The sequence below is a fragment of the Pteropus alecto genome, unplaced genomic scaffold (genome assembly GCF_000325575.1).
Source record: "Pteropus alecto unplaced genomic scaffold, ASM32557v1 scaffold270, whole genome shotgun sequence".
Lineage (NCBI taxonomy): Eukaryota > Metazoa > Chordata > Mammalia > Chiroptera > Pteropodidae > Pteropus > Pteropus alecto.
The window spans coordinates 7,432,770-7,445,924 of record NW_006430735.1 but is presented as its reverse complement, the minus strand read 5'-3'; the positions used below and the strand labels follow the sequence as shown (position 1 = coordinate 7,445,924).

Genomic DNA, 13,155 nt, shown 5'->3' with positions numbered 1-13,155 from the left:
TGAGGAGACCTTAGCAGATAAAGTGGAGGAACATATGGCTCCCATCTGAATACAAATTGGTGGACATAACGTGGTAATTCAGCTGAGATGTCCTCTATATTATAAACTGAAAGAGTATGATTAGAGGTGTTTATAAATGGCATCTGAATTCCCCCCACACCCCTCCCCAACCCCTTTCCACTGTAGTTTTATCGGCCTGAATCATAGCCATCTAGCGTCCCAGTCTCACTGTGTTATTTGTTAAAATGGCCAGCGTGAGGAATTATTAATTAAAGCTAACAAATCACCCTGACGAGCTGTGCCCTGGCGTGGCTGAAGGTTGATTGGCGAAAGTGTTCTCCTTTAGAGAAAAGACTTTTTGTGCTTGTGACGCAGTCAGGGACGGATTATTGAATATTCAAGTTAGAAGAAAAATCACAGGACAAGCAAATTGAGTATTTACTGGCAAATAATTGCTCTCTTAAGCTGTGGCTCTCTTCCTAAATTCTTAACATTCCCGAGGGTTAGAAAGAAACACAGAAAAAATGCATCGGTACAGAGTACATTTCAAAAAATATATATAGACTGATGTTTCAGACTTGTGCAGGTAAGTGTGATTGTGTGTGTATGGAAAGTGAAAGAACAAGGGGAAGCAAGAAAAAGATGGGGGAAATTTTTAATATGGTGAGTTTTTTAAATCAAGTTGTTTATTGGAGTACTGCGTGGCGTATTTCTAAGTTGACTGAGAATTTACTTTTAGTGCTGCATTTATTGTGAAAGTTAGAGAAATAAGGAGGGAGGGTTTTCTCAGTTACTTTATGTCTTTATCAGCAGAAGAATATATTAATATATAAACTTTGTTGGATATATGTATTAAATTATCACTTGATTTAAGGCTCTTGAATTATTCTCAACATTGTTAATCATAAACTGTCTTAATAGTGTCCCAAACACATTTGGGTACAAGTATTGCATTTATTTTTTAAAGTAAACTCTGTTTTATATTAGGATTAAGCTAGTCCTTTTTCAGAATTTCTAAAGGGACATTACAGTTTTGGAATACGTAGTTACTTAGACTTCGGGCTTCTGTAATAACTAACGTGTCCTTATTGTCAATTGTGTAGTCTTTTTATCTGAAATGTTGATCAGACTACTGAGTTTTGTGGACATTGTAAGGTAAGTGAAACTAGTTTAGAGGCTTTTCCAAAACCAAATTTAGATACATAAAAGTATAAGTGTGAAAACAAAGTCTCATTCTATAGATAAAATGTACACACTAAGAAGCAGAGATACTCTCCTAAGTACAGCTAGATTTTGTGAACAGCATTATCAAAACACATATGTCCACTGAGGATAAATTTCTTATCCTATGAAAACCTGGAAAAAATGCTTTTATCGGCAACAAACTGTTTTTGAAATGAGAATAATTGGCTGATGAAATAGCATTTTAGGGTTGTAATAACTATGAATAATATGGATTTAAAACAGAGGCATAAACATAATTTAAAATAAATTAACTAATTAATAATTGTAAAGTACTTTAACGATAAAGCATCTACATGATAGTAAAAATAATAGGAATAATCAAAAAGGAAAATCTGGCAATCACCCAGAAATTAGATCAGACTGTCATAAGGTTTTAGAGAATCAGAATTGTAAAATATATGTATATAAAACTTATATTTACCTTCCAATCTATTTCTTGAATTATGCAGCATTATGCTGGTTAAGATTCTTTCTTACTATATCCTATTTTATTTAAAAAATACAGTTTGCCTTACTATGTAGAATACAGCTCATAAGAAAGTTTAGAAAATGTATTTTTTAAAGTTTTAATTTCCACCGGATCACATTTTGTCCTCAGCTCTTAAGAGGCAGCCTCCTTAAAGTTTCTTGTGACTATTTGAGGGCACAATTTTGTCCATTATTTTGAAATAGCAAAAGGGGCATTTAAAACATGTGTTCAGAGACTAAACCATCTGCCTGCTTTATTATGAATACCACAGAATTATGAGGACTTGGAAAGGCTCGAAAATTGAACCAGAGTTCTATGCAAGATTTAAAAATAATACAGCACTTTGATTTTTAAAAGTGTTTTGTAACCAGTTACTTTTGCTAAGTATTTCATTGGTCTTCGGTGGTAGAATAGTAGCATTGCATCCTTTTAATATATAGGGAATGAATGGTAACATGTAGTTGAGTGGCGTGAACTTATGGCAAGTTAGTGGTAATATTTGCAATCCGATTTAACACACCAAATTTAAATACCTTTTGGAGTTTGAGAATGACTTGTCAATAGTGAAACTAGCAGTGAATTGGAGAAACATTATAAAACGGTGACTGCTGGAACAAAAATGAAGTCCAGCTGCTAACTTCTGGACTGTCTACAAATGAGTTGCAAGAGACGCAAGGAGGTCAGACTAAAAGCACTTCCATAATTCAGCTGAGATATAATGGAAGAATGAATAGGTTATTGGTTGCCCATGCTGAGGGTGGGAGGCGGGGGGACAAAAAAAATAGCATTACTTTGCATTATTCTAGGGTGGTACTATATTTCTTTAGTATCTGAAAGGATATGAGATCCAGAAATTAAAACTAGAACAAAAATCGTATTTAGGTCCCAAACATAATAATATTTCAGCTCACAGCAGTCATATTAAGACAATCAAGATGAGTATCATTGTGAAGATGTTGAGTGCCCAGTTAGAGTTCTTCTAACCTACCTGAGTTTTACTAGAGTTAGACTGAGACTAGCTGGAGCACTATCAGAGGAAATGCAGAAGATGCTAAACCCAGACTAAACCCAGCCTGAATATAAGCTTTTGGTGTTGAAATTACTTATCGCTATTTGTTGCTTAATGAAAATTATTTATTAAAAGGAAAATAAAAATGAAAGCAAAGGACTGAGGTGTTTAGTTTGAAGATTCTGGGTAAAAAAAGTGTATATGTACATATACATGTATATATATATATATATTTGAAATACATAGATGTAAATGATACAGATGCATACATAATTTTTTAAAGGAAAAATGTTTTCAAAATTGCACACTTTGTAGGCTGATTAAGCCTAGGACTTTTTTGGGCAGTCTAAAGACTAACACAGCTTTTAACACAGCAACAGTTGGCTTTCAGAACTGAAAGATGTCAGAATAATGATCTGTGATGAAAATACCTATGTCTAATTTCATGTGGATCTTCTCATAGTGGTGTTTGAATTTTATGCCTCCTTTAATTGCAATAATCAAGTGAATCTAATAGCCCAAAGCCTACAAATATCTCTATTTTTTGAGGAGGTTAGTTTTTATTTTATATTTTTGCTGCATTTTATATATATTCCTAATACACACACACACACACACACACACACACACACACACACTCACTTTTTGTTTGTTCTTCCTTCATTTGCAGTGTATGAGCCGCTGCATTTTATATATATTCCTAATACACACACACACACACACACACACACACACACACACACTCACTTTTTGTTTGTTTTCTTCCTTCATTTCTGCCACCTTGTTCTAGTGAGGTAATTAAAATGGTTGAAAAAGAAATAGATAATACAGTAAAATATATGGATTAGAAGTAGATAAGAAAGATGAACAAAATAAAACAAAACAATAAACAAGGGCAAGGATACAAAAATGAAGTCTGGAGGTAGGTCAGGACACAAACCACATTCAGTAAAGTGCTACGCATGTGCCTTTAAACTTTCTTGCAGCCAAGTTGAAGAGAAAACCATGACAAGTTATGCAAGTTACAACATTCATAAGAATAATAAAATATTTTCCATCATTCATTAACTAAAGCTCTTGAAAAAGTGACAGACTCTGAGTTTTTAGGAACTCAATGCTGAGACGACACCCATTGAAAATAATTGTAGGCTGCAGAGACCCAAAGGTCAGGGCGGAGCAGAAACAGTACCTTCCCTGGGACATGCGTGGAGAAGTAGACTTTCAATCCCAGGGGATAAGTATCGGGGGGAGGGGAGCAATGAGATTGGCAAGACAGAGATCTTACGGAAAATAGGAAGTCCAAGAGGGAATTTTAAAAATTATTTAATATAAATATATACATACATTTTTATAGTAAATCAAAGATTTAGAAGGCATCTACTTTTATAATATCCATTAAAACACATTTTTCTCAAATCTCGAGTCAACATTGCTTCCCTAAGTTGTTCATGAAACATTGCCGCACTGCTGCCATTCCTTTTACTTTAAACGCACTGTGAAATTTTTTAAAAAGCCCTTTCTGGCTGGAAATGCCCTGGCATCTTCCCTTGTTTCATTTTCAAAAGTCTTAGCAAACTGCATGGTCTTTTTCACAGGTAATTTTCATGTTTAAGTTACATTGAATATGCTAGTCTTTTCTCCATATTGAAAAGGTGAAGCATAAAGATTTCTTTTGCATTACCTTTGTAACCCAACCCATAGTAGGTAGTCTGAGGACCACCTGTAGCAGAATTACCTAAGGTGCTTGTCAAAAATCCTGGATCCCATTCCAGAAATTCTGAATTAGAAATTCTGAGGATGGAGCCTGGGGATCTGCAGTTTAGGAAGCTGCCGGGGTTAGTTATGCACACTAAAGTTTGAAAACCACCATTTCAAGATTGTGACTTTAAATTTTCTAGTATGTGAACATGAAATGGTAGAATTTCCATACCACAGTTGGTACAGATTTATATTCACACTAACCAAAACGCTAATGTATGTTCAATTTAAGTTATGATTGCCCGCTAATGAAACTGGAAAGATTGGGCTTAGAAGAACACTCTGCATTGCAGAAAACATTCTTTAATTTTTTTAGCTATCATTTTAGCTATCTTTTATTGAAAACTACTATATGCTAAGTCATATGCTGGGGCTGGGTACTAGAGATACAAAGATGAAAAAGAAAAAGTCAGTCTGTTGTCTGAAAAAACTCATCATCTAGGATAATTTATTATTACTAGGATATTATCGTCTCCATACTAGGATGAGTATGAATTGCCACATAATCTCCTCTTGAATAAAGCTCAAGATTTCCATTGTATTATATCAGTATAAGTAGACATTTGTTGATAGCAATTTCATATGGTAAGACCCTGCTACAATTTGGAAGCTGCAAAACATAAGAAACCCTTTGTAGGGTCCTCCTTCTATCCCTCAGGGAGAGAAAGCATCTGCCAAGACTGGGATGGGAGGTGTCATGGGGACCCTCTAATTTCCTTTCTCTCATCATCAATCATTGATGTGTTACCAGGATCCTTTTTGAGAGGAGGAGAGAAATATGTAGGTGCACCCGACATTGTGAAGACTTGCAAGTCTCTTTCCACTGCCCCTCTGGGAGCTCAGCTGACTTGTAGGAAATACTGGAGCCTATATGGCAGCAGCATCCCTAGTTGGCAGGTGGGACTCTGCCTCATACTCTGCCCCCAAGTCTCAGCAGTGCCAGAACTTGGCTATCGACAGGCTAGAAGAGACATATTGTGTGTGAAGGAATTTGGTAGCTGCCATGAGAAGCAGGATGAGAGCTCAAAATTTCATGAGTGATTCATGTTTTCCTGGAAAAGTACTGGAGACACCCACCCCCTCTATTATTTCCAGAATAATATGGGAAATATTATAAAAACTTTTATATCTTTTTTTTCTTTCCTTCCCTTCTCTTCACCACATATTTATTGAGCATTTAGAAGCATGCCGTTTTCTAGGAACTAGGAATACAGTGGTGAATAAAATAGTCTCTACTTTTATGATCTGTATTAGGTATGAATATATTAGGATATATAATATATTAGGGTAAAGAAGGTATAAAATTACTAAATATAAAGTGTAAAGTAATAAAATATAAATGTAAAAATAATAAGCTTTATTTCGGAGACATCGCCTACTGCATTCCCAATTACTTCCAATTATATTAATGTTATCTTATAATGTGTGTATGTATGTATGTGTATAAATATATATTTCTTGATGTATTAATAAACTTCTCTGGGGAACATACCAGTCAATTCAGGGCATTCCTTGTTGTGGGAAGCTCTTTTTCTTGGGGACCTGTATATAATGTAAGGGGAGAAACAAAGTGTGAAAAGATCATTCTTTTTTTTCTCTTTACTTGTTCTAGTATGTGTGCGTTCTGTTTTGGGTGTTCGTTTGTTGTTGTTGTTTAACTTAATGCTAGTGTTCAGGATTTCCAGGAGTCTAAGAAGTTGATAAGTTATGGGGTCAGTATTCAAGGGACTAAAGCAGAGAAGACAACTAGCAATAGCATGTGGCTTTGATAAGGTTCTATGGAGGACAGAGTAAGGAGTACTGTACTGTCCTTCAATGGATGAGAGTGTAGAGTAACACGAAAGGTTTCCAAATGAAGTTATGTTTTAACTGAGACTAACACCTAATAGGAAAAACAAAACAAAAGGAATTTCTTAAAGTTCTAATTTTTTAGCTGATTGCCTAACTAATGCATGCCCTCGTGAAAATATTTTGAACAATAGGACACTATATTTTTTTTTAAAAAAAAGAGGGGCAGTGTACAGCCATGCCACCCTGAACAAGCCCCATCCCTTCTGATCTCGGAAGCTAAGCAGGGTCGGTCCTGATTAGTGCTTGGATGGGAGACCACCTGGGAAGACTGGGTGCTGTAGGTGTTAAAAATAAAAAGTAAGGGATTGAAAGCTGACAAGGTCCTTGCAATCTGTGAGGTCAACCAAGGGTTACCTTGCCTAAAAAAGGGGGGGGCGGAGGGGCAGTGGAAATCACCAGTTAACTCAGCACTTAGAGAAACCACTATTAACATTTATCAGATATTTTTTTGAGCATGTATTATGTTCTAGGGTTATCCAGCCAGCCACTGTCTTCTCAGAAAGGAGGATTTTCATTAGCAGGCAGAATGAATAGCAGCAACTCAAGCTTTAATGCCTATTAGTGGTCTTCAGATTTGGGCTTACAAACCAGCTGGATACTAACCCTCACTGATATAGACAGAACATCACAAATGCAGTATTCTGCAGAACAAACATCACATCATAGTGCCTGCTCTAACCCCCACCTAGTGTAGATACTATAGTCAGATTCATTGGTTCTGCTTCACTATCTCAGTGATCTTGGGCAAGTTATTTGACCTGTGTGTATCTCAGTATCTTTATTAACAGTACCTACCTCATGAGATATTTTGAGAAATTAATAAGATAATGCATGTAAAGAGCTAAATGTCGTACTCGGCACATAGTAAAGTATTCAATAAATGCTATCATTATTATTATGCTGATTACTATTTTATTACTATTACAGTTATTTTCATTACCAAGGAAACTTGCTGAATATAGTTTGTCTAGTGCAACTCCATTATCGCTACTGCCAAACTCAAAACATATTTTCTACTGAGGGTGGGTCAGAGATATTATCTTTGTGATACACATTAAGAATCTGGGTTTATAGATGAAAATTATAAAATAATTGAGCTCAGTAGATACATGATTTTTTTCTTATTATCCAGGCTAATTTTCTGTTTCCAGGTAAAAATGATGTTTAGATCTGCCTTAAATGCCTTTCATGTTACAGATTTTATTTCAATGATTTGTAACTAACTAGGTTTGTTTTATTAAAAGGAACTTTTAAATCCAGAGTCCTAATGTTTTTCTCATAGTGCTACAGTTCTTAATACCATCAGTGACTGAAAAGATTAGAAATACAATTTTACCTAAAGATATATCTTTAGGAAGGAGAGGATACTACATTGTGAAGATCTGTGTTTTAACATGATAGTGAACAAAGATATCTAGCCTAACTGGTGCCACGTAGTAGGTACTTAAATAATTGTTTTAGTTGAATTACATTTTATAAGAAAAGGCATGTAAACATCAATGTAGATGTTCTGTAGAAGAGTAAACAATTTTAAGAGAACGATGATGCAATGGAATAACAATGTATTAGAAAAAAAGCAATTCTGTAAAATCTTGACAGCACATTATGTTAACTTTTTAAAATTGTAGGCTTGCACCAGTGTGAAAGGCAGAATTATACAATGAAGAGAACGTAGATTTTTTAGTTGCAGAGCCATGTATTTGGTTATCACCTCTATATTTGCAAATTACTGTATTACGGACATGCTATCTCTTGTGTCTGAGTCCTCAGACGGAAAATGGAGCAATAATGGCTTTGTTGCATTATGTGCGCCGAAAAGAGTTCTTGAAACATAATAGTTACTCAATAAATGATATTCACTAACGGCAGCAATAACAAAAATAAGACATAAAAGCCTCGTGTACAATGAACATAAGCTCATTATATATAGTATGCATATAATATTTATGATTGATATATACTGAGATGTAAATACTAATATTTGAAATTGCCTTGCTTCATATTTAACACAGTAGGAACCCTGTAAATTTTTTCTATTTAAATTCCTTCATGAAATTGCTTTAGTTATTCTAGTTCAATAGAAATAGAACTCAAAAATCTAAAACTAACTTTATCTTTTGAAAAATGACAGTAAAAGCAAAGCTACCAAAAGATACATTACTAAAATAGACAAATAATTTGAATTTAATGCAAATAAAGAGCAGGGATTACACTCCACTTCAAATAGTAGGAAAAGTGAATTAACTTAAGGAACTCTTAAGTGACCCCAAATTTAAATATATTAAGTGCAAGTATTTTAAAGATCAAAAGGCTGTTGTTTCTAGTTGCAGTGGTAGCTACATATGGAAAATGGCTGCAGAGATTCACAAATACAAAAATAGTTCATTGCTAAATTCGAAATTCTGTTAATGTCACAAACAGTGGGATGTGAAACACAAATGAATTGTGATGACAGTTGAGTCCCAAGCTGCCTATTTTTTTTCCTGAGATTTGTCCATATTTGGCTTTATATTTTTCTCAGTCCTGATTTAACCCATCAATATTTGTATTTTCTGAAGCTAGCACCACCTTGGATCATACCACTTAAGGATTTTTTTTTCTTAAATAATCGTCAGTTCCTAGGAATTTTGCTCTCACGGCTTTCCTTCCCACAGATTCATATCCTTAAACCTTTTTTGACCTCTCACCTTAGAATCAGTTTCGATCACTTTTTAATCTACAGTTTTCTAGTTGTTCTTTATTCCTCCATTTCTCTCTCCTATTTAAAGTGTCTTTCCATTCTTTTTCATCTGCAGGCTGTTCATACAGGGCACATTTCTTCTCCACGTTGCTTTGACTTTGGGCACTTCCTGTCATCCTGATAATCTATATTCACTTCTTACTGTAATTTTTAAAAATCTGGTTATTTAAATGTCGCTCTTATTCTTTATGATGAAAGGTCTTTATGATCCTGGATTTGGGGAACAAGACTAGATACACTATATTATGAACTGAATAAAGCTCCCTTTTAACTACAGGAATTCCCTATAACCGTAAGCTAGCATGTCTTTTGGGAAATGTCATTTTTAAAAATCTCTAAAGAGTATTGCTAAAATTACCAAATTATTTTGACTTAATGGATTTTGAAGCGTGGATACCAGACTTAACTCACAGAGCAACAGTCATGGCTAAATATGTTTTATCTGGATTTTACTGCAGGCAGTGATTTGGCTGCCATTTATTGAATGACCTCTCTGCACCAAGCATTTTACATTTAATTCTTAAAACAATCATGTGAGATAGGTACCATTATCTTCACTTAATAGATGAGAAAACTTTGACCCAGAGAGGTTAAATGACTTGTTAAAGGGTGGAAATAGGATACAAGTGTAAGGTTCTAAGGCTAAAACTCATCCTTTCTCCATTACCACATGCTTGTGTCTGGTTCTATATTTACGGTATTGATGATGGGAAGGAAGTTTGTAGTATAATTTAATTGAGGGCAGAGCCAATTTCATCAAAGCAAACAAAGTGTTAAGATTTCACTGTGTTATTATTTTTATAGGACTATGAACCCAAAGCTATGGATTTACTAGATCTCCAAAAGGGTGAAGCACATGAGTACAGGTGATTTTCTTTACTGCTCCCTTTGGTTTCAGGAGACAGGCTATTACTAGTTCAGAAGAAACTGGATCTTAAAATGGGTAGACCATAGACCAGGGGTTTCTGACTTCCCATCAAAAGCCTCCTGTGACTTGTCCTAGTCATTTTCACTAAAATTAAAATTATTTTCAGCAGATGTATTCTGAAGACCTATTCCTCACCTAATTTCTGAAAAGTTGTTGTTAGTAGTAGTAGTAGTAGTAGTAGTAGTAGTAGTAGTAGTAGTAGTAGTATTTAGTACTTTTATGAAGCAAATATGATATATTTTCAATTCAGTCATCCATATATTTCTTGTATGAGGCATTAATGCCACTTTACTTTTTTTATAGTGCTTTACATTTTACAGTTTAAGAAATATATACAAAAAGAAAAATAACACACTGTCTCTTCCTCAAGCTCGCCAAAAGTAGAGATATATAATTTAGCCGTGATTTTCACATACAGTAAAGCAGTGGTGGGAGTGCTCTTCAGATCAAGAATCTTTATTTTCCAGGGTGGTACTCAGGCCTGGTTTTCGAATTTGTCCTTGTGCATTTGGACCATCAAATTTTCCAGTTTGCACTCGAAGCCCCAAGACCTTCCTCTGAGCAAGGATTTGGGGGTTAGTGTGGATTGGCTTAGTACTTTATTTTACTACAACCACATACTTAATTTGGGTCAGAAGCTCTAAGAGGAGCTTCTGAAATTTCCCTAGAATTTAGAGTGAAATTTTAACTAAAAAAAAAAAAAAAAAAGAAGAAGAAGAAGAAGAAGAAAGAAGAAAGAGAAAAAGAAACTACAACAAAAGCCCTGCAACTATATTTTTTCAAATATTTCCTCAAAAAATAAAATTAAAAAAACTTTATTATATGATGCTGGGTTTCGGATTATACATCAGGAATGCTTACCCGGGGCTACATCCCTCATACTCACCCTTCCTCTGATCACATCACCTTTCCTCAGATCACAATGAATGCTCAATTTCCTTCTTGCAAAGACTGGCCATTGCCAACTTTGATATGTGTCTTCATTATAATTTATTACTCTAAATTTAAAATGGGGTAGATATTTCACTCTCACTTGTTGAAGAACTAGAAAGTTTTATTGTGTATTTATCAATAATCACTGTAGAACTTGGCCCCAAATCCTGTTTTTTAAACAAGTATTACCATTTTCTACAAATCTGAATACCATTAGCTATTTTTATCCTATCTCTTAATCTCAAATTTCTTTAATTTTTATTCTCTGCAAATTATTGAATCCATGAAATATAAGTGAAAATTAACAATCCTAGAAGATTGTAATATGAAAGTTTTCCATTCTTAGTTGTATTCAAAATGGATTTCTTGTCATGTTGTTTGTAACCTATAGTGTATCATTTTCACAAATATAAATTATATAGATTTTAAGGCATATTCACAGATACTTATTAGCAAAAATATGGAGGAAAATCTCACATGTAAATACCCCATCCCCTCCCTACACCATGAATCTTGAACTTGAGAAAATATTTTTCCAACAATGGGATATCATGTAATGCTTGGTGAATTTTAACATTTGCATTCCCTGGTGTGCACGTTTGTGAAAAGTATTGAAGACTTACAACCTCTTTTTTCCTTTAGCCGCACATGGCTCAATCTAATAAATTTTGAATACAGATTCATTATGATTATAATCCCAATTATACCACATTTAAAAGCAATGTTCTAGACTGTGTTTCTCTGCCAGCATGACTCCACAAAGAAAACGAAACCAATCCTAACAAAACCCTCCTTAAAACAGAGTAAAATGGGACTTGCAAGAACTGTTTTTGAAAAATTGTTTGAACAGTAGCTAACAACCAATTTTTCAAACACCGTTGTAGCCACTTCAAGCTGTAGAGCGGACAGTGCACAGAAAAAAATCAACAAAAGGAAAAGATCTCTGTCACAGATGAAACCTAAAGTACCTTTAAGACCAGTTCTTTCTCCATGCATCTATTATTGCATTCCACTAAAAGGTGTTGAAAAAAGTCCGCCAGCTTCTACTAGAACAAAGTGTCCAGACAAGCAAGTCTGTAAATAATTAAAAGAATAAACTAGAGTAGAAGAAGGGAATTGAGGGATGGGGGGAGGAAATTAAGCACTTAAAATGTTTAGTTTACCAAAACCAGAAAACCCAGCGAAAGAAAGAACTTGTTCTTTAAAAGAAGATACTTTCCCTCCTTCACCAGTGACTCAGAATTGATATTCTGATGATAATAGAAGCCCTTTTGGTCAGGTTGGTGGGAGGAACACTGTCTTCACAAAGGCTTCACTAGGTTTTCAATTGCCCAGGGCAATCTGATCAGTGCGTCCTTGTTTCTAGAATTGAGCAAACCAAATCGGGATGAACAACATATGGTTTAATAGTTAACTTTTAGAACAAGGGACAGGGAGATGCTTTTATGCCACAATCCCAGCATTCATTCCAATCTCATTGGTAAAGTTTGTTCTGTGAGCGTTTACAGCTTTCCGGAGAGTCTGATTTGGGCTGAATCCTGAAGATAGAAATACAGTCTTCATGACCTCCTTGCCCTGGATTCTCCGTTAACACAGGTGAATTTTTGTGATAAAACATGCTCTAGAATCCAAAGTATTGATATTTATATTATTATTACTGATATTATTACTTCTATCTTATGTTGGCAGTTATCTCTCCACTTTCCTATTCTAGAAATAAGTGAGAGTTCTGTGAATATGCAGATTTGTTTTCTCTGAGTTTCTCTGAGAAAGTTTGCATCTTCTTCCAAATTGGAAATTCGAGATATTTTGAAATACAGCTGTATGTGCAAGTCCAATCCTGCTTTTTAATGACCATGGAGAGAAAAGATCCTAAAAACAATCTTTTGTTCTACGAAAGGAGAAGACAAAGGACGGGAGATAATTGTGTATTTTGTCTAATACTGTTTGGATGGTGGTCTTTTTATTAAGGTCTCTGCTTTCTTAGAATCGTAATCAGAGTCTTCTCCTATGACTAAGAGAATCTCCCCAACTCTGAACAGCCTCCCATCTCTTCAAAAGTATAGTAACCGTGGACTCAGATTTAGTATACTTGAAGAATGGGCATTGGGTTATGAACAACTACTAAGGGAAAGTAACAAGAAAATTGAAGGTAAATTTGTAATAAGCGTCGAGGTCATGGAACTGTTGGAAGAATCTGGTATCAGGTTGCTGTTAATGTT

At 34.8% G+C, this 13,155-nt stretch overlaps 1 protein-coding gene and 1 pseudogene across 8 annotated transcripts in view; both read left to right on the top strand.

Annotated features, from left to right (window-relative positions):
• Positions 1 to 209: 209 nt before the first annotated feature.
• The window catches only part of ZBTB20 (zinc finger and BTB domain containing 20), a 396,848-nt gene continuing 383,902 nt past the window's right edge, over positions 210 to 13,155 (top strand). For 3 of the 8 annotated variants that reach the window (XM_025051350.1, XM_025051362.1, XM_025051348.1), the window contains exon 1: positions 12,426 to 12,529. The gene's annotated coding sequence lies outside the window, so the exon portion shown is untranslated. Of the gene's footprint in view, positions 664 to 12,421; positions 12,530 to 13,155 lie in introns of those variants that run through there. The other 5 variants (XM_025051352.1, XM_025051329.1, XM_025051370.1 and 2 more) reach the window with 4 other exon arrangements.
• LOC112485199 lies at positions 6,498 to 6,616 on the top strand (annotated as a pseudogene).